General features: G+C 39.3%; 1 protein-coding gene across 1 annotated transcript in view; it reads left to right on the top strand.

Annotated features, from left to right (window-relative positions):
• TENM4 (teneurin transmembrane protein 4) overlaps window positions 1-19,589 on the top strand; it is a 2,953,681-nt gene that overhangs the window by 1,293,713 nt on the left and 1,640,379 nt on the right. The gene's annotated exons all lie outside the window — the stretch shown is intronic.

Raw genomic sequence — 19,589 nt, 5'->3', positions numbered from 1 at the left:
GTGTGTGTGTGTGTGTGTGTGTGTGTGTGTGTGTGTATGTGTATGTTTTCCATATTCTTTCCCTTATGGTTTGTCACAGGATATTGAATATAGTTCCCTGAGCTATACAGTAGGACCTTGTTGTTTATCCATTCTACATGTAATAGTTTGCATCTGCTAACCCCAAACTCCCAATCCTTCCCTCCCCTACCCCCTACCCTTGGCAACCACAAGCCTGTTTTCTATGTCTGTGAGTCTGTTTCTGTTTCGTAGATAAATTCATTTGTGTCATATTCTAGATTCCACATATAAGTGATATCATATGGTATCGTTCTGACTTACTTCACTTAGTGTGATAATCTCTAGGGCCATCCATGTTGCTGCAAATGGAATTATTTTATTCTTTTTTTATGGATGAGTAGTATTCCATTGTATATATGTATCACATCTTCTTTATCCATTCATCTGTCAATGGACATTTAGGTTATTTCCGTGTCTTGGCTATTGTAAATAGTGCTGCTATGAACATAGGGGTGCATGTATCTTTTTGATTTATAGTTTTGCCTGGGTATATGCCCAGGAGTGGGATTGCTGGATCATATGGCAACTCTATTTTAGTTTTCTGAGTAACTGCCATACTGTTTTCCATAGTGGCTGCACCAGTTTACTTTCCCACCAACAGTGTAAAAGGGTTCTCTTTTCTCCACACCCTCTCCAGCGTTTATTTGTAGACTTTTTAATCATGGCTGTTCTGACTGGTGTGAGGTGATACCTCATTGTAGTTTTGATTTACATTTCTCTAATAATTAGTGATGTTGAGCATCTTTTCACGTGCCTATTGGCCATCTGTATGTCTTCTTTAGAGAAATGTCTGTTTAGGTTTTCTATCCGTTTTTTGTTGTGCTTACTGAGTTGTATGAGCTGTTTGTATATATTGGAAATTAAGCCCTTGTTGGTCACATCATTTGCAAATATTTTCTCCCAGTCTGTAGGTTGTCGTTTCGTTTTGTTTATTGTTTCCTTTGCTGTGCAAAAGCTTATGTTTGATTAGGTTCCATTTGTTTATTTTTGCTTTTATTTCTATTGCCTTAGGAGACTAACTTAAGAAGATATTGGTATGATTTATGTCAGAGAAAAAGAAATAAAAGGTATTCAGATTCGTACGGAAGAGGTAAAGTTGTCATTATATGCAGATGACATGATACTATATATAGAAAACCCTAAAGACTCCACACTAAAACTACTAGAACTGATAAATTCAGCTAGGTAGCAGGATACAAGATTAACATACAGAAATAGGTTTCATTTCTTAACACTAACAATGAAATATCAGAAAGGAAATGTAAATAATAATCCCATTTAAAATCACATCAAAAAATAAAATAGTTAGGAGGTGAAAGACTTTTATGCTGAGAACTACAAAACATTAATAAAGGAAATTAAAGATAATTCAAAGAAATGGAAAGATAGCCCATGTTCTTGGATTGGAAGAATTAATATTGTTAAAATGACCATAGAGCCCAAAGCAATCTACAGATTTAATGTGATCCTTATTAGATTACCCATGACTTTTTTTTTTTACAGAACTAGAACAAATAATCCTAACATTTATATGGAATCATAAAAGACTCAGAATTGCCAAAGCAATCCTGAGGAAAAAGAACAAAGCAGGAGGCTTAACCCTCCCAGACTTCAGGCAATACTACAAGGCTACAGTATTCAAAACAGTGTGGTATTGGCACAAAAACAGACATACGGATCAATGGAACAGAATGGAGAGTCCAGAAATAATCCCATGCACCTACAGACAAGTAATCCTCAACAAAGGAGTCAACAATATACAATAAGAAAATATAGTCTCTTCAACAAGTGATGCTGGGAAAGTTGGACAGCCACATGTAAATCAATGAAGTTAGAACACACCCTCACACCGTACTCAAAAATAAACTCAAACTGGCTTAAAGACTTAAATATAAGACAAGACACCATAAAACTCCTAGAAGAGAACATAGGCAAAACGTTCTCTTCCTCAGTGTTGATGGCTGCTGACTGGTCAGGGTGATGGTGGCTGAAGGTTGGGGTGGCCGTGACAATTTATTAAAATAGGACAACAGTTAGGTTTGCCATATTGATTGAATATTTCTTTTGTGAATGATTTCTCTGTAGCAGGCAATGTTGTTTGATAGCATGTTACTCACAGTAGAACTTCTTTCAAAATTGGAGTCAATCCTCTCAAGTCCTGCTGCTGCTTTATCAACTACATTTATGTACTATTTTAAATCCTTTGTTGTCATTTCAACAGTCTTCACACCATCTCCATCAGGAGTAGATTCCAGCTCAAGAAACCATTTTCTTTGTTCATGCATAAGAAGCAACTCCTCATTCATTAAAGTCTTATGATGAGATCACAACAACTCAGTCACATCTTCAGGCTCCACTTCTAGTTCTACTTTTCTTGCCATTTCCACCACATCTGCAGTTGTTTCCTCTGCTGAAGTCTTGAACCCCTAAAAGTCATCCTTCTTCCAAATTCCTGTTAATGTTGATATTTTGACATCTTCCCATGAATAATGAATGTTTTTCATAGTATCTAGAATGGCGAATCCTTTCCAGAAGGTTTTCAATTTACTTTGTTGACGTCCATCAGAGGAATCACTACCTATGGCATCTATAGTTTTATGAAATGTATTTATTGAATAATAAGAATTAAAATTTGAAATTACTCCCTGATCCATGGGCTGCAGAGTGGATGTTGTGTTAGCAGCCATGAAAACAGCATGAAACTTGTTGTACATCTCTATCAGAGCTCTTGGGTGACTAGGTTTATTGTCAATGAGCAGTCATATTTTGAGAGGAGTCTTTTTTCCTGAGCAGTAGGTCTCAAGGTGGGCTTCAGATATTCATTAAACCATGTTGTAAACAGGTGTGCTGTTATCCAGGGTTTGTTGTTCCACTTATAAAGCATGGGCAGAGTAGATTTAGTATAATCCTTGAGGGCCCTAGGATTTTCAGAATGGTAAGTGAGCATTGACTTCAATTTCAAGTCACCAGCTGCATTATCCCATAACAAGAGAGTCAGCCTGTCCTTTGAAACTTTGAAGCAAAGCATTGACTTCTCCTCTCTAGCTATGAAAGTCCTATGTGGCAGCTTTTCCAATATAAGTCTGTTTCATATATATTGAAAATCTGTTGTTTAGTATAGCCACCTTTATTAATTATCTCAGCTAGATCTTCTGGATAACTTGCTGCAGCTTCTACATCAGCACTTGCTGTTTCACCTTGCACTTTTATGTTATGGAGATGGTGTCTTTCCTTAAACATCATGAACCAACCTCTGCTAGCTTCAAAATTTCTTCTGCAGCTTCCTTACATCTCTCAGCTTTCATAGAATTGAACTGAGTTAGGACTTTGCTCTGGATTAGACTTTGGTTCAAGGAAATGTTGTGGCTGCTTTGATCTTCTATCCAGACCACTAAAACTTGCTCCTTATCAGCATTAGGCTGTTTCCTTTTCTTATCATTCCTGCGTTCACTGGAGTAGCACTTTTAATTTTCTTCAAGAACTTTTTCTTTGCATTCACAATGTAGTTAACTCTTCAGCATGTGAAACCTCTCTTTTGGCCTATCTTGGCTTTCAACATGGTTTCTTACTAAACTTAAACATTTCTAGTTTTTTATTTAAAGTGAGAGATGTGCAACTCCTTCCACTTGAACACTTAGAGACCATTGTAGGATTATTAATTGGCCTTATTTCAATATTGTTGTGTCTTAGGGAATAGGGAGACCTGAGAAAAGGGAGGGAGATGAAGGGGGGACATCTGGTTGGTAGAGCAGTCAGAGCACCACAGCATTTATCTGTTAAGTTGACCATATTATATGAGCATGGTTCATGTCATCCCAAAACAATTACAATAGTAATATCAAAGATCATTGGTCACAGATCACCATAACAAATATCATAATAATGAAAAAGTTTTAATATTACAAAAATTACCAAATGTGACATAGAGACAGGAAGTGAGCAAATGCTTTTGAAAAACAAATGGTGCTGATAGACTTACTCTATGCAGGGTTGCCACAAACATTCAATTTGTAATATCTACACAGCACAATAAAGCTAAGTGTCATAAAACAGGGTTATGCCTATATTAAATGTGTAGCCAGAAATTTTGTTTCCATTTTCTAATTAGTGTCAATAGTTGTTCTGGTGACTCTTTTTGATATCCTACATACGTCATCTGTCATCTGCATTTAATTATACTTTTGACTCTTTTCAATCTTTAAATTTCTCATTTCTTTTGCTTTTGTTAATGCATTGTGCACTATTCAATACACACTGAACAATATTAGTAATAGATGGAATAGTTATCATGTTTCTAACCTTAAAGTAAACGTCATACCTTTTTAGTATGATGTTTTCTATTTGTTATTAGTAGGTAGCCATTAAAAAGTAAAGGAAGTTCCCTATTAAGTTTTTCTAGAGATGTTTTATATTTAATCAGATAGAGATGCTGAATGTTGTCAAATGTTTTTCTAATTCTATTGAGATGCTCATTTTTTTTAATTGAATCACATCAATAAATTTGCTGACATTGAAATATTCTTACTGAGAGTTCTGTGTGGTCACTTCTATATTTTTGTTTTCATTTTGTTTATCAGTTTTTGTAATATCTTATTTTTTTTTTTTTTGCGGTACACGGGCCTCTCACTGTTGTGGCCTCTCCCGTTGTGGAGCACAGGCTCCGGACACACAGGCTCAGCAGCCATGGCTCACGGGCCCAGCCGCTCTGCGGCATGTGGGATCTTCCTAGACTGGGGCGCGAACCCGCGTCCCCTGCATTGGCAGGCGGACTCTCAACCACTGCGCCACCAGGGAAGCCCCCACATTCTTGAGTGAGTGGTTTAAGATCTTTGGACATTATTGTCCACTTCTATAAAAATAAGGATAGAGATGAGAATCAGGAATAAAATTCTTTGATGCCTTGACTCCTCAGCTCTTGAGAAGATTACATAAGATATTTAATCAGCATTTCTATTCTGATCTCTCCATCTTTGTTTCCCAATAAATTCAATCCCTACATCCTCACCGCTTTCCTCAAACCTCATCCTCCAGATACACTTTCAGGTTCTTTCATGCCTCCGGGTTTTGTGTGTATATACATATATATATATATATATATATATATATATATATATATATATATATACCTTCTGTGTTGCACAACTTTTGTGTTTCAGTTAGTTATTTGACTAACAATGACTGATTTTTACCTCTTGCTAGATTAAAAATAACTGAAATATATTGGAAAGGTATTGTGTAGTTCATAGCATAGACAAAACCAGAGCAGTGCTCTGAATCTGGACAACAGGAAACCCTTGACCATCTTATCCATCTTATCTAAGTTACACATAAAAAATCTACCCCAGTGCCCATTTCAGCAGCACATATACTGAAATTGGAATGATACAGAGAAGGATAGCATGATCCCTAACAAGGATGATATGCAAATTTCTGAAGTGTCCCATATTTTTCTGTATTATATACTTCAAAATTGCTAAGAAACTTGATCTTAAACATTCTCACCACAAAAAAGAAATAAATAATAGTAATGTGATCTTATAGAGGTATTAGCTAACATTATGTGGTGGTGATCATACTGCAATATATAAATGTATCACATCAGCACATTGTACGCCATAAACTTATACAATGTTGTATATCAATTATGACTCAATGTAAATTTTTTAGTTAAAAAATATCTACCCTAAATGATTTCTCCATCACTTTGTCACTCTGCTTAAGATTCAAAATCCCTACAGAAAGATTGTAGTTGGCCTTGCTCATATCAGGTCCTTCACCACCCTTTGGTAGGGTCTGTTCACCTTGACTTGTCATCCTACCAAGACTATTCACAAAGGTGGAGAGTCATTTTCTAAGGAAAAATGTTTCAATGTCAAAGAAGGAATTAAACCTTAATCCTGCCCTTAGGTATGACTTCCCAGATTTTACCACATAGCACTTGGCATAGTTATAAATTTTGTAAAGGAAGAAAAGGAAAGAAGAGAAGGAAGAAGGAAGGAAGGAAGGAAAGAAGGAAGGAAGGAGAAAGAAAGGGTTAAGGAAAAGAGAGGATGAAAGAAGGAAGGAAGAAAGGAATCTAGAAGAGAATAAATGACAACTCTGTATGATAGGGAAGGCTCTGAGTGGTAACCATCTGAAGAACCAGGCTACCCTGAAGATGATAAATTCCTAATCATGGAAGATTCTTATTACCAGCCAGATGAACATGTGACCCATAGTCTATAGAAAGAATTGAAGCTTTAAAAGGAAATTGAACTGGATGACTTCTAAGTTCCCTTTCAGCCATGAGTTTCTATGATTCCTTGATACAAGATCTTAAATGATGAGGACTCAGTGAGGGCAGCAGGACTAGATCCAAGGGAACAATGAGATCCATATGAAGGTGAGAACTGTGGTTAAAGCATGTGTATCCCTGTGCTTTTCTAAGCCCTTCCTGATTTGGTCAATACCTATGAAGGAACAACCATGCTTCCTTCCAGTGATTTTCCTGAGAGAGTTGGACTCATTTCTATTCATCAGTGCACTAAAGACATTAGAAAGCTTCTGCGGTAAGATAGCCTTGCAATTTTTGGATGTACATCTGAAGCCTTTAAAAGATAAGAGAATATGTATGTTTAACTCAAAGTCCCTCAGACCTCCTGGGATCTTAGTTTTCAACATCATGAAACCTTTGATATTTGGGGTTGTTTTGCCATTGACAAAACACTACTTTTATTTCTAAAGGGAGGCTGCGAACTTCAGATGGCCTTTTTCAAAGCAAGTAGATTTTAAAAATTTTTGTTTGTTTTTTAATGTAAATAAATTAGAACTTTGCAAATTTGTTTTTTTTTTCTTTTGAACCAGACACAAATAGAATACTTGCTGGTGTAGGACTCTATCAAATAGCATTTCAGTTTGCTTTAAATGCAAACTTTTAAAATCAAGAATTGAAATCTTTCTTCAAATGCCAAATTGCCTAGAAGTTTCCAGCCTTTGGCTTGCTCTGATATACAAAGCCCTCATCATATATGACAGAAATGAGCTATTATCAAGTATAAAAGAAGCTGTTTATAAAAAAAAAAAGAGTATCACTACAGAATCAAAATCCCACAAGACAACAAGAAAAAAATTATAATTTTAACCATTTCTCTTTTGTAGATAACACATCCTAGTTAACATTCACAGATACTTGGAATGTCATCAGTATTCTAAGCACGAGTATTTTAGTTGTGTCTATATTTCCAATAGATAGGCAAACAGTCAAAAACTGAGATGTACAGATGTAAAACCACAGCACAGAGCCAGGATAGAGTATGGAATTTCTAATTAGGAAGAACATAGAGGAAGCTGCATTTGAAAGGACAGCACTTTGTATTAACATCGCATTTCTTTTGTGTGGCTTGAAGAGGGAGTGGCAGGACTCCAACAAAGGCTAAAGCCAGGGTCCCCACTCCCAGATCTTTTCTTGGTTAGCAGTTGTCAGAAATATTAAATAAATAAATTTCCTAAAGTTACTAGGTGTATTAGGGTGTATGTGCCTGTGTGTGTTTGTGTGTGTGTAGGTATAGGGGGAGGTGTGATTATATCTAAATAGCATCTTACAGAGTAATTTCATGTTTATTCTCTTAGCTAATCTTGAAACTTACCCTGGGAAATCAGGAGGACCCATTGGACGGATAAATATAAAGAGGTATATTTTCACTGTGGCAGAAAGACACATCCAAGGAGATCTGCCTAGTTTTTAGCACAGGTCAAACTGAAAATCACTTTCTCCATCCACAAACTTGTCACTGAGCCTCAGTCTTTCGGGTCTATACTGCCTCGCAGAAGTGTTAAAAGATTACACGAGAACACATATAAATGCATGGCACATTCTAAGTGCTCAAAAATGTGGCTATTAAAATATTCTACTTTCTAGGCTGTCTCCAATACACCAGATTGCATTTTCTAGAATGAATGAGGTTTCTGTGTTATCTCATTTACTGGATCCATGTAGACAGTCACTTTGAATGCACTATACCTACTTGGAACTTGACACACTGGGTAACATGTCCATTAAGTCTTTGTTCAAGGGTTGCCCTGCCCTGCTGCCACCGTTGCCTCTAGTACAGCTTCGCTGCTCTGCTTGCAGAGGGAAAAATAGCCCCAGAAATACACTTTGAATATGAACAAAGAAATGAGGGAGAGGGAGTAAGAGTCCGCAGAAGACAATCACTGCCCTTTTGTCATTTTTCCCTGTCTGACTGCGTGGGTTTGACTGTCTAGTGACTGTGGCTAGTCCTTTAAAAGTGAGCAAGGGCACGAGATAGAAGGTGGAGGAGGAAAGTCAAATGTCTCTTGCAGGTTTGCCTGATTACTTAGATTTGGTATCTCGCCTGCTGCTGAATCTATATTCTCCCTAGCATTGACCACCTATCCTGGTTTTTCAGTGCTGAGAGGTTTCCCAGGATGTGACACTTTCGATGCTAAAAATGGAAAAGGCCCAGGCAAACTGGGACTAGTGTTCATCCTATGCCTGACCCAGATTGTTAAAACCCATAACCTGATGCTTCAGGCCCCACTGGGAAGCTCTTCATCTGCCTCTGCTGGGCAGCCTCAGCCCAGCCTTCTAGAAGCCAACACAGGACTCATCTGCATAACATGATTGGTTCCCTGAGTTACATTCTTCTTACACCGCCACATAATTTGCATGGAAAAAAAGAGTTAATGAAGAGATATTTATAATCACATTTAAATTTTTCTCCCATATTTTCCCTTAAACTTTGGCACCTGCTACCACTTGTCTGCTAGCAAAAAAAACAAAAGGAATCAAAAAGAGCAAACAAATGTTAATGGGAAAACTCAAAAACAGCTGAGATGCTTAGTTTTCAACAGCTTTCTTTTTCCACAAATATGTGGACACAGTTTTGATTCTCTCCTGCATATTTATAACATGGTGATATTTTTTCTGATAGTAAACCTGTTTCTACTTCTTACAGTTGACTGAAAAGTAAAAGCTAAAAATAATGTTAATAAATACTAAGATTTATTGAGTACACCTACTATGTGCTAAACACTAGACTGTGCATTTTAATCAGATTAATTTGTTTACTCTTTACATGGACTTTATGAATTAGGTATTACATCTATTTTATTACTTGAACAAAATGAGGTCCAGAGAGGTGAAATAACTTACTCAAGTTTAATCAAACAGCTAGTAAAAAATAGAGAGCTATGTTTTTGAACCTAGGGTCCAGTGGTCCAGCTCGAGTGTAGTACATTTCCTAGGTGATCACATTAGCATCATCATCTTCAGGCCCTTGGCCTCCTGCACAACCATGAGGACACATGGACTGGAAAACACTGCCTCTAACCCTTCCAGACCTTAGGCCTTTGAAAGCTGTGAGCATTTTTCCCTGTGTGCCTGGAAACTCTCAGAAGAGATATCATGTGAAAAAGATAAAGGTTCTCTAACAAGTCTCAGTTTTCTCATTTTTAAAACTGGGGGCACAATATGTACCAGTGCCTCTCTCCTGATGTTGAGGCCTCCACTTTTCATCTCCTGGTTTTGCACCCTAATTGGTTACTACTCTATTTATAATCAAGACGGGTGCAAATTATTCCTTACTCCTGAACAGGGCTTCTGTCCTGAGTCCTTGCGTATGTTTTCCATCCTTTCAAGAAAAAGGAAGGGGACATAATATTTAGTAAAGGTATGGTACGAAATATATTCTATAATATATATATATATACACACATATATCAGATGTGGCAGAAGAACTTTATTATTTCATGAAGTCCTTCTGTCACTCACAATATGCATTGAGTTTTATGTAACAGAAGTCCAACTACAGTGGTTTAGCCAAGTGGCAATTTTAATTGTCTCCTGCAACAAGACGCCTGCCAGGGCTGGTATGTAAGCTTTGTGCTTCACTGGAGTTGCGGCTGCTAGTCTCCATCATTGCCTCCATGTTCCAGACAAGAAGAAAGAGAAGATCAAGAGCAAAGGGTGAATGCCCGCTGAGTTTGCCTGCATTTGAAAAGTTTTCTCCAAAGCTCCAAGGAGTGACTTTCATTTTTATCACATCATTAAGAACAGTGTCACCAACTACAAAGGAGGCTGGGGGATTCGGTGGTTTCGGCTGGGCATATTGCCACCCTGAACTTAATTAGGGGTTTGGTAGCAAGGAAGAAGATGAAAGCAGATATTGAGGAAGCTCCCAGAAATGTCCAGAGCAGTATGCCCCAAATTCAGTGAGCACAAAGTGATTTAAATTATCTGTCTTTACCTGTTTCATAGAGATGAAGAAGCTTAGCCCAGGTTACACAGCCACAACGCACTCTGTCTACCTCCTTCCACTCTGTTACATCATTCTTCAGGGTCTTTGGCTCTAACTTCATCCTTCCTGAAGAAGTTGGAAGGGAGAAGGATCTTCTATTTTTCTTGCCTGAACATCATGGAGGATTTGGAAATATAATTTTTATGTGTACCTCGTAGGCTCTAGAAATAATTCCAGGTACCTGTGTTCTTTGCTGAGGATTCTGTGTTCAGACTAAGCAGTCCTTCCGTGGCCCCATAGCTGATAAGCACAAGACTTGGGGTTCAATGGCAGGTAGGTCAAGTCCCTTGTCTTTTCATCACATAGTGTAACCACCGCAAAATATTTAACATTTAGTAGAAGCAATCTCAAAGATGGAACTACCTTCAAGATCTTCCAGACAGTGTCCTCATATCCAGTCCAGGTATGGATTATTTTCAGTGTGGTCCTCAATTAGAGCAGGAATCTGAGACAGCAAAAGATGTTCTCTTTTCTCCCCTTTCTACTCTGAAGTGTTGTAGAAGCCCAATAATAAAACTCCTAATCCTAACGTAGGTCTTAATGCATTTCACGCATATCATCTCCGCTTGGTTCTTCCAACAGCCCCGAACAGTGGCCCAGGCAGGGACTTAACTCCTGTGTCTGGATGAAGAAGTGGCCGTTCGTGCAAAAATAACAGTTGAGGTCACAACCTTGAACCTATGCTTTTGAATCTTAACTTTCGTGTTTCTTCCATAAGCTCAGTCTCCCAGATCCTTCATAAAGAAGCTTTCAGGAGGAATATAAAGTGAAGTTGCACTTTGTGAAATCATATTTTTATTAAGCAGTATCTAAATTAATATATAATTTCTTTGCCAATCTGGTGTCAGGACTTCTTCAAAACACTCAGATTGTTTTCCTTTCAAAAAATTAATATTCAACTTATTAAGAAAAAAACAGTTATGCACTAAAGAATCACCTGACATTTTTTAGATTAATCTTTTGCTGAAATGTGTCATTATATTAAAATAGGCAATTAATAGCTAATTGTGATTCACATCAAATATTTTATTTTAAATGTGCAACATATTGGAAATAAAGTCTAAGGGCTCCGTTATCGTCCTTGTCGCTAGCATTATTAACAGAGATTTGTTGAACACCTGCTATGAACAAGACCTTGCAGCACATCCTGAGTACAAAAGTGTATGTGTCTACTAGATTGTAGATTTCCTTGACTGCCAGGTGGAACATAGTGCCTTGCACATAGCATGAGTTCAAATATTTATTGCACTGACAAACACATGAAGGATGGAAGAAAGGAAGGATATCCTCATTCACTTGGGGAAGATGGTCTTCCTTCCTTTCCTAATGTGTATTGTTAGAGTACCCTGACAAAACAGTTGCCGAACAAGAGACTTTATCCCTCTCCTCTGAGCCTAGCAGAGTGTACAGCACTTAGGTTATGCTCAACAAATTGTTGTTGGATGAATAAATGGATGATAAATACGTTTTTCTATACCATTAAACGTCTTCATTAGTCTCCATCCTGCCCAGGTCCCTTGCTCTCAGAAGAACACTTGGATATTTTGTCATGTGTGACTGGTTAAAAGACTTTGACCTTATCCCTTCTGAAAGTGACTTCCTTCCAAGCTCTAATCTTGCTTTCACATGCTTCTCTTCATCCAGCCAACCCACTTGTGCAAGGGAATTGGAAAGTCGATAGCATCGTAAGGAAGAACTGGTGTGTTGAAAGGATGGGCATCCCGTCCTTCTGCAGACTTTCTGATCTTTCCCTTTTCCTCAACACACTTCTCTCCCCACCGAAAGCCCTTTTGTCCCTCCCTAATTAGTTATGGATAAGAAATGTAGATATGCCCCTCTGTGGTCTTTAATAAATTAATCCCTCATGAAAGATCTTACTGTGGCATAAAAACAAAAGGTTGCAAAAGGTTGCAACAAAAGGTTACCATCTTTGTTATCAGAATCTGGGAATTGAAAACTGGCTTCTCCTGGGATTCCTTTGCTGCCTTTGTCCGGGAATAGATTTCACTGGCATAGGAATATATTTCAGTGCTAAAGGAGATAATGAACAATATCAGGTGATTAGAACAGAAACTGCAGGTGATAAAGAGGAATTTAGTAGAAACTGACTTCTCTTAACTCTTCAGAAAAGTGAGCTATTAAACTGCTGTGGGACATTTCAAGTACAACCAAGGATGCCGTAATTTGAGCCTGAGACCTGACAGAAGTACATGATTGTGAATAAAGACAAATGGCTTATTCTCAGATGAATCATCAAAGCAAAGTAAAGAGGATCTTAGGAACCACAGATGTCGTCGTCCTCAGAGACCCACTCAAAGCCACACATAGTTAAAAAGATGCATCCACACAGGAAAACATACACGTGTGTGTGTATGCACATATGTATATATGCAATCATTATTCCTTACAGTAATCATATCAGGGAGGCACTACCATACTTACCATGTTTCATCCATACTAAGATGCATGTCTTTTCATACTTTCACATCTTTGAATTTGGAATGGATCTTAAAATATCTTAAAATCTCTGCGGGCTGCTATTAAAGATTTTCTAGAGACGTCAGCTTCCACTAGTCACATGGGGGGCACTGTCAATATAAGCCCACTTTAAATTTTCTGCTCAAGAGTTTTTTGCTTTTTGTTGGGGATGAGAGGTTATACACAGGGTTTGCAGTGCAAATCCAGAAGGCAATATGGCCTGAGCACTTGTGGTTTCAATTCTTAAGAAAGATGCCCACGCCGCCACCAAGACTGAGGCATGCACGCTTCCTGGTTGTCTCATTATCTCACTTACCTGGAGGGCATAGTCCTTTAGTATCCCAGATTTATGTGGGGGTCTTCTATCAAGCTCCTTAGCTAGAACATTTTTCTTTCTTAGCGGAACATAAAGTAACTGCATGCCAGAGACTAGCCAGAGCAGTATTACTACCCCCTTATATCCATGAGGAAACCGAGGCTTAGAGAATTTAAGTAACTTTCCCCACATCACGTTGGAAAGTAAACTTGGGATTTAAACCCATTTCATCTTGATTCAGTGCGCTTTCTGGTGTACCACTTTTTACCGAAAAACAGCTGTGTGACTGGTAAACCATTCTCCCCACTGAGCACGGATTTTCTCATGTAAGAAATGAGAATGGATTGAGTAGAAGAATTTTAAAAGGAAGCAGCATGTGTTGCTTACATTTGTATAATACAGGTGTTTATGCTTTTTTAGTCATCTAGCAATCAAATGAACAGTTAGGTTTCATTTAATCTACCTTTATAGATGATGAAATTAAGACAGACAGGTGGAGAAACATGTCCAATTTCACACAGAGAGTTAGGGGCAAAGCTGATAGTTGAACCCCAATAAGCCTGACTCATGAGCCTTGCTGAGTCATACTGTTTCTCAGAACTTGTAGTCCAAATGCTCTTCGCTAAGAAATGTAACTTCTTCCTGCAAAGTTTGATTGCCACAGTGGTATTATTGAGCGGTGCCCTTGGGCCACATTATCAATGTGCTTTGTCCTTTCTGCAAGTGGCTCACTGGCTATTAGGGGCTCCCTTTGTGCTCTAGCTAGATTTGGCTCCACAGGAAAAGCCTAGGCAGAGGGACTGGAGAATCCAATGGAAGACAGATGGTAGGGTAGCTCCCAGCAGCCTGCTGCTGTCATCACAGGCTTTTTTCCTCTCTTCTGTACCATTAATCCAGGCTGCTACCGCACAGGGCCAGGATCTAAGGTCCTAAAGTTTGGGAGCTGTTTGAGTTCTTAGTCTCTGCCTCTTATAGATGTCTACAACTTTGGAAGCGGTTCTCCAGATTTTCCCTTTTCAGGAAATGTTTTTCTAAGAGCTAGAAGATGCCATCTGTGCTGACATTTCATACCCTGCTTAAGAAATAAGTTGATGCCTACAACCATCCTTGCTCACAGATGTGCTGTCCCCTTGATCAGTCCAAGTTCCAGGCATAATCCCATTGAAAATTCATAGCTCAGCAGTGAAGCCCCAAACTAGGGGCATGTGGAGGGAGATTCCAGGAGACGCCTAGCTAAGTTCGTTGTCTGTGAAGGTGGACCGTTCTTTCAGACACAGATTTACATAAACCGAGCTCATGGAGATTATTGCAGGGGAGTAAAACTTGCCACTTCAAAATGTCTCTTTGGCATGAAGATTATTTCGAGCCGAAGACAATCGAGGCCCAAAAGACTCAGGAAGAAACTTTGACCTTCACCCTAACTGCCTGAAGAATTTAGATAGAGTGTAGAGGACCTGTTAAAAGAGTAGAGCTATCACTAGAGATATATTCAAGGAGTATGGGCTGGGTGTGGTGGGGGAAACTCTTAGAGACCAGAGTGCACTGTGTGTCCCGTTGTCTTTGCGTGATCCAGCAAACATTTATTTACCAAACATTTGCTTTTTCATCTCCATGTCAATTGCCTTCTTCCGCTTGGACGTCTCAAACCCCACTCTCAACATCCTCTTTTGTCATCAGCTGAAGATGGTATTTAAATGAAGGTTTTGACCATTTTGACAGGTTAGGTGCTCACTGCCCGTTTGCACAGAATTGCAAATTCTGCGAGGGAGGCTTAAAACTAATCATGAATGTGCATTTTATCCAGTGTGCTTAAGGGAATTCCAGATGACAAGTTCTTCAGGATATTTGCTCTTAAAAAGTATATTTTAAAATTCATAAAATCAGTATGATCCATTTCAGAAAGTTCACTAGGTAAAAAAAAAAAAAATCCCCTATATTGTAAATCCCATAAGACAGCCCCGTTGTCATTTTATATATTTAATTATATCATTTTTCCCAAGTATAACACAGTTAAAATTATAATGTACACATACATATTTCAAAATTATTTTTTTATTGTTACTTAATATATTATAAACATTCTTCTATATTGTCATACAGAAATTCTCTAGTACAACATGCAAAGCCCTTTATGTTCAGTTTCCCTCTTTAGTCTCACCTCTCTCTACCCCAGTGTCACACTCTACTCCATCCATATTGAACAACACATGGTTATTGGACATTACCCACTTCCCAACCCACCTCTCACTCTGCCTTCACCTGCTGTATCAGCTGGCTTACAGGCAGGAAACAGAATCCACCTGTAATTGTTCAAATGAAGAGGCTTTTAATATAAGAACTACTTACTGAATGTTAGGCAGGTTTAAGGGAACAAGAAAAGGATGATGAGGAAATAAATAGTGAGATACTCAGAAACTAGCAAGTTGGGAAGTTCTTATTCCTCGTAGGGCCAAGTAGTCTGGGGACAGCTGAGGACGGGAACCTAGAACCCCAGAGAAGGAGCCACCTGGAAAGTGCTATAGTCATGGAGAGATGAAACTGATTGAGATGTGATATCACAGCAGGGAGGGAGCCGGGTAGAAACACCCCATTTCTCTTTCCATCAGGCCTCTTATTTCCTATCAGTATTTCCTACTGGCTAAACCCTAAGCAGAAACTGAAGGGCAAGGAAACACCAGTGCTATATTCTGCAGATGTCATCTGGTAGGGCCAGAGCCGCAGGTCAGAGATGGACAGAGAATGGACAGGAAAGGGGAAGCCCAAGAGACAATAACCATTATTCCTCCCTAATTCTGATTTATCCTCCAGGCTTCAGATTAGATGTTCCTTTATCAAGGATGTGAGAATGGGTTAGTTTCCTCTCTATGTTCTCACTGCTTCAGTGTTCACCTCGAGATAACACATTTCATACTTGATTATAATTACTAGCAAGGCAACGCCATATCCTGTTTAATATTATTTAACCAGTAGCAAGGAGAGTCTTGCATACAATAGGCATCCAGTGAATATTTGCATGCTCACCATTTCTAAAGTCTTCATAAAATTTGTTCTAGGAGCTGGACCATAATTGACTTAGTCTTTCTCTTCTATTGCGTTTTAAAAGTTTTAAACTGTATCTGGTTCATTATTTCAGTGTTAGCATGATTTCTCTGGTTGAGTTGTAAACTCTCTGAAGGCCAGAGGCTATGTTAATACACATCTCTCTGTATGTCTCTAATTCTAGTACACACACAGACATACACACACACACACACACACACCACATACAGTACACACACAGACATACACACACACACACCACGTACGCACCACACATACACAACCTGTCAAGCTTTGGTAGACATGGGATCGGAAACTGCCTAAAGTGGGCAGGAATCTCCAGTTTCCCAAAACTGTCTCCACCTTCTCCTCATAGCTCCCACCCCAGCATCTCTGTATTCACATGCACAAAGAAAATAGGATTCATTAGCCCAACCATCCCAGAGCCTCATGCCAACAAACCAACAAACCAAAAAAAAAAAAAAATTACTACAGCCCCACCTGGCACTGACTGCCCTCTTTCTGGCACTAGGTAAGAATCTGACCCCACCCTTGAACTACTCCTACCCCTGCTAACATCCTGTTTGACTAGACCACACTAATTCTTACTTAATGTGCTGCCCGAGGAGATTTTGTGAGATTGGATAGAAAGAACAAGGCATTGGGAGTTGGTAGGTCTGACTTCCTACTGTTCCTCCTCTAGGGACTCACTGAGAGGCCCTGGACACACAGTGCCCCTCTCTGGGTTTCTCCCTTTCTACGATAAGACACCATTTCTGTGGTCTTATTGATTTCTTCCCAGAAGGTAAGGGCTGGGTTCAAACCCTATCTTGCTCATATGTAAACTGGGTCTTCTTCATCATCCTATTTTCTCTCTTGGCTCCCCTTTAAACTGGAATCATGAAACTGAGTTCACAGACTTTTGTTAAGGTTAACTAAAGATAGATGGCAAAGTAGCTGTTCGAAAAAAGATAGTAGAGGGCTTCCCCGGTGGCGCAGTGGTTGAGAGTCCACCTGCCGATGCAGGGGACACGGGTTCGTGACCCGGTCCGGGAGGATCCCACGTGCCGCGGAGCGGCTGGGCCCGTGAGCCATGGCCGCTGAGCCTGCGCGTCCGGAGCCTGTGCTCTGCAACGGAAGAGGCCACAGCAGTGAGAGGCCCGCGTACCACAAAAAAAAAAAAAAAAAATGATAGCAGTGATGTGGTCATAGATGTGGTTGAAATAGTAAGATGGTTCTGGGAGGATATTGTGAGGATGGGCATGGGAAGCAACAGAGTAAGGAAAGGGGATGAAGAGGGAGAAAGAATCACAGAAAGAAAGGAAGGGAGGGAGGGAAGGAAGGAAGGAAGGAAAGAAGGAAGGAAGGAAGAGAAAGGGGATGAATGGGGAGAGAGAGAGGAGTTTGGAGACAATTTATAGATACGTAAGAAAATATAGCCTAAGTCAATGCTTCCCAGCAGGTGTAGCCGCAGTCCAATTTAGCTACCTAAGCTTTAAGGTGGCCTGACTTCATCATTTGGCATTCTAAATAGGCATGTAAATGACTCAGCATGGGGGCTGCAAGTCGGAGGCAGCTTTCGGCAGAGGTAATAATGAAGTGAATCCCATTAGTGATGGAAAGGCAATTAAGAAAAACCCCAATGAAGCTCCAGATCTGAGCATGTAGCTCAAAGATTGGGATTTTGGAGGAAAAAAGGTTAAGCACCGGGAGGCTATTTGTAATGACTTTAATTAGATTGAAAATGAATTGTTTTGCTCTTTTCTTCTCCCTTCAAGTTTGCCTTTTAGGTAACAGAGCATCTGTAACAACACTGAGGTGCACTTGTCAGTCGCAGGCGGTGTTTAGTGAGTGACGGTGATTTCATGATGTGCTTGTGCTCTCTATAAGAACGTGAGGAGTCCAGCCATTTCAGTCACCACACCCCAGTGGATAGACTGTACAGTTGTTAATAAGGTGGATCTTTGTTTGAGTTGACCATATTATCAGGACATTTACTCCCTAGCAAGACTCAGGTTGAAAATTCCCTTCTACCTCTAGAAATATGTAACATGTCATGGATTTTGGCAACCCAAATTATTGTCAAACACTGTGATTTGAGAGACAAGGGAGCTCACATTGGATGTTGATATTTAGAAACCTGGTAGAATGAAAGAAAGATATTGCATAAATCACCTTCAATCTTAAAATTCTATATCATCTTTATTGATATCAACAGAGAGAAGAAACATCTATTACTATTATTATAGATATCATATTACATAGTAATTGGAATTTACAAAGTAATATGTCTTGTCTCATTCTATCTTCGAAAACAAATTTTGATTGAGGTATGAATATCCCTATTATACAGATAAGGAAGCTGAATTGATAGCAGGTTAAATGATTTGCCCAATGTTGTACCAGCTAATAAATTGGCAGAGACAATACACAAACAGAAGCTTTATAAACCTATTGTCCACATCACCCCCATGTAATATGGGAGTTAACCTTAGAGGTGGTTCTATCCAGCAAGTGAGAAGCAAATGTCCAGTGACTTTTCTGCTGCTATTTCGTGTATAGGTAGAACCAGAGCCTGACTTAGGTCCCCCGAGTAGATCTGAATGGGTCCATGTAGAGGAAAAGAGGAAGAAATTCGGCCGTGGCTCATAACAGGGTTTTATTATCCCAGTGATAGAAAAGTATCCGTTATTTTTAGATTGAAAGTAACCTGGAGGTTGGACAGCCCTCGCCTAACTGGTGGATACATTTCCATGGCAACCGATTATTAGGCAGAGATGGTTTCCGGAGGCAGACAGTCTACAGAGCACCGATTCTCAGCCCTGGCTACACATTACAATCACTGGGGAGCGTTTAAAAAATACTGAGGCCCGGGGTCTACCCCTAGAGGTTCTGATTTAATTGGTTTGGAATATAGTCACAGCATCAAGATTTTTTAGGTTACTCAAAGGAGTCTAATTGTGACACTTCATTGAGGACTGCTGTTATAGAATGTGATTTTTAAATATTGTATGCAGTTATAAAGATAATGTACCACCCGGGAGAATTTCAAGGGGTTTCAGCCAGTTCAGCTCCCTGTTCTTTTTTCTTTTCCTTCCTCCCTTCCTTCCTTCTTCCTTCCTTCCCTCCTTCCCTCCCTCCCTCCCTCCCTCCCTCCTTCCTTCCCTTCTTTCCACAAATATTTACTGAACACTCAGTTTGATACATTGCTCAGTGCCTCCCTTACACCCAACATTATAGTTTAAACCTCATCTTCTTGAGCCTGGAATATTTGCCAGCTTTCTAACTGGCCTTCCTTCCTCCACTTAGGGTCCCTACACCCGGTCCCACACAGTTCTCAGCATATTTCTTCAAAAATGCTTCACTGCTTATAAGTGATAACATAGAGTATGTGTCTT

This window comes from Stenella coeruleoalba (assembly GCF_951394435.1).
Source record: "Stenella coeruleoalba genome assembly, chromosome: 8".
In the NCBI taxonomy this organism is placed as follows: Eukaryota; Metazoa; Chordata; class Mammalia; order Artiodactyla; family Delphinidae; genus Stenella; species Stenella coeruleoalba.
Note: the sequence above shows the minus strand (reverse complement) of the source record. Positions and strands in the feature narration are given on the sequence as shown.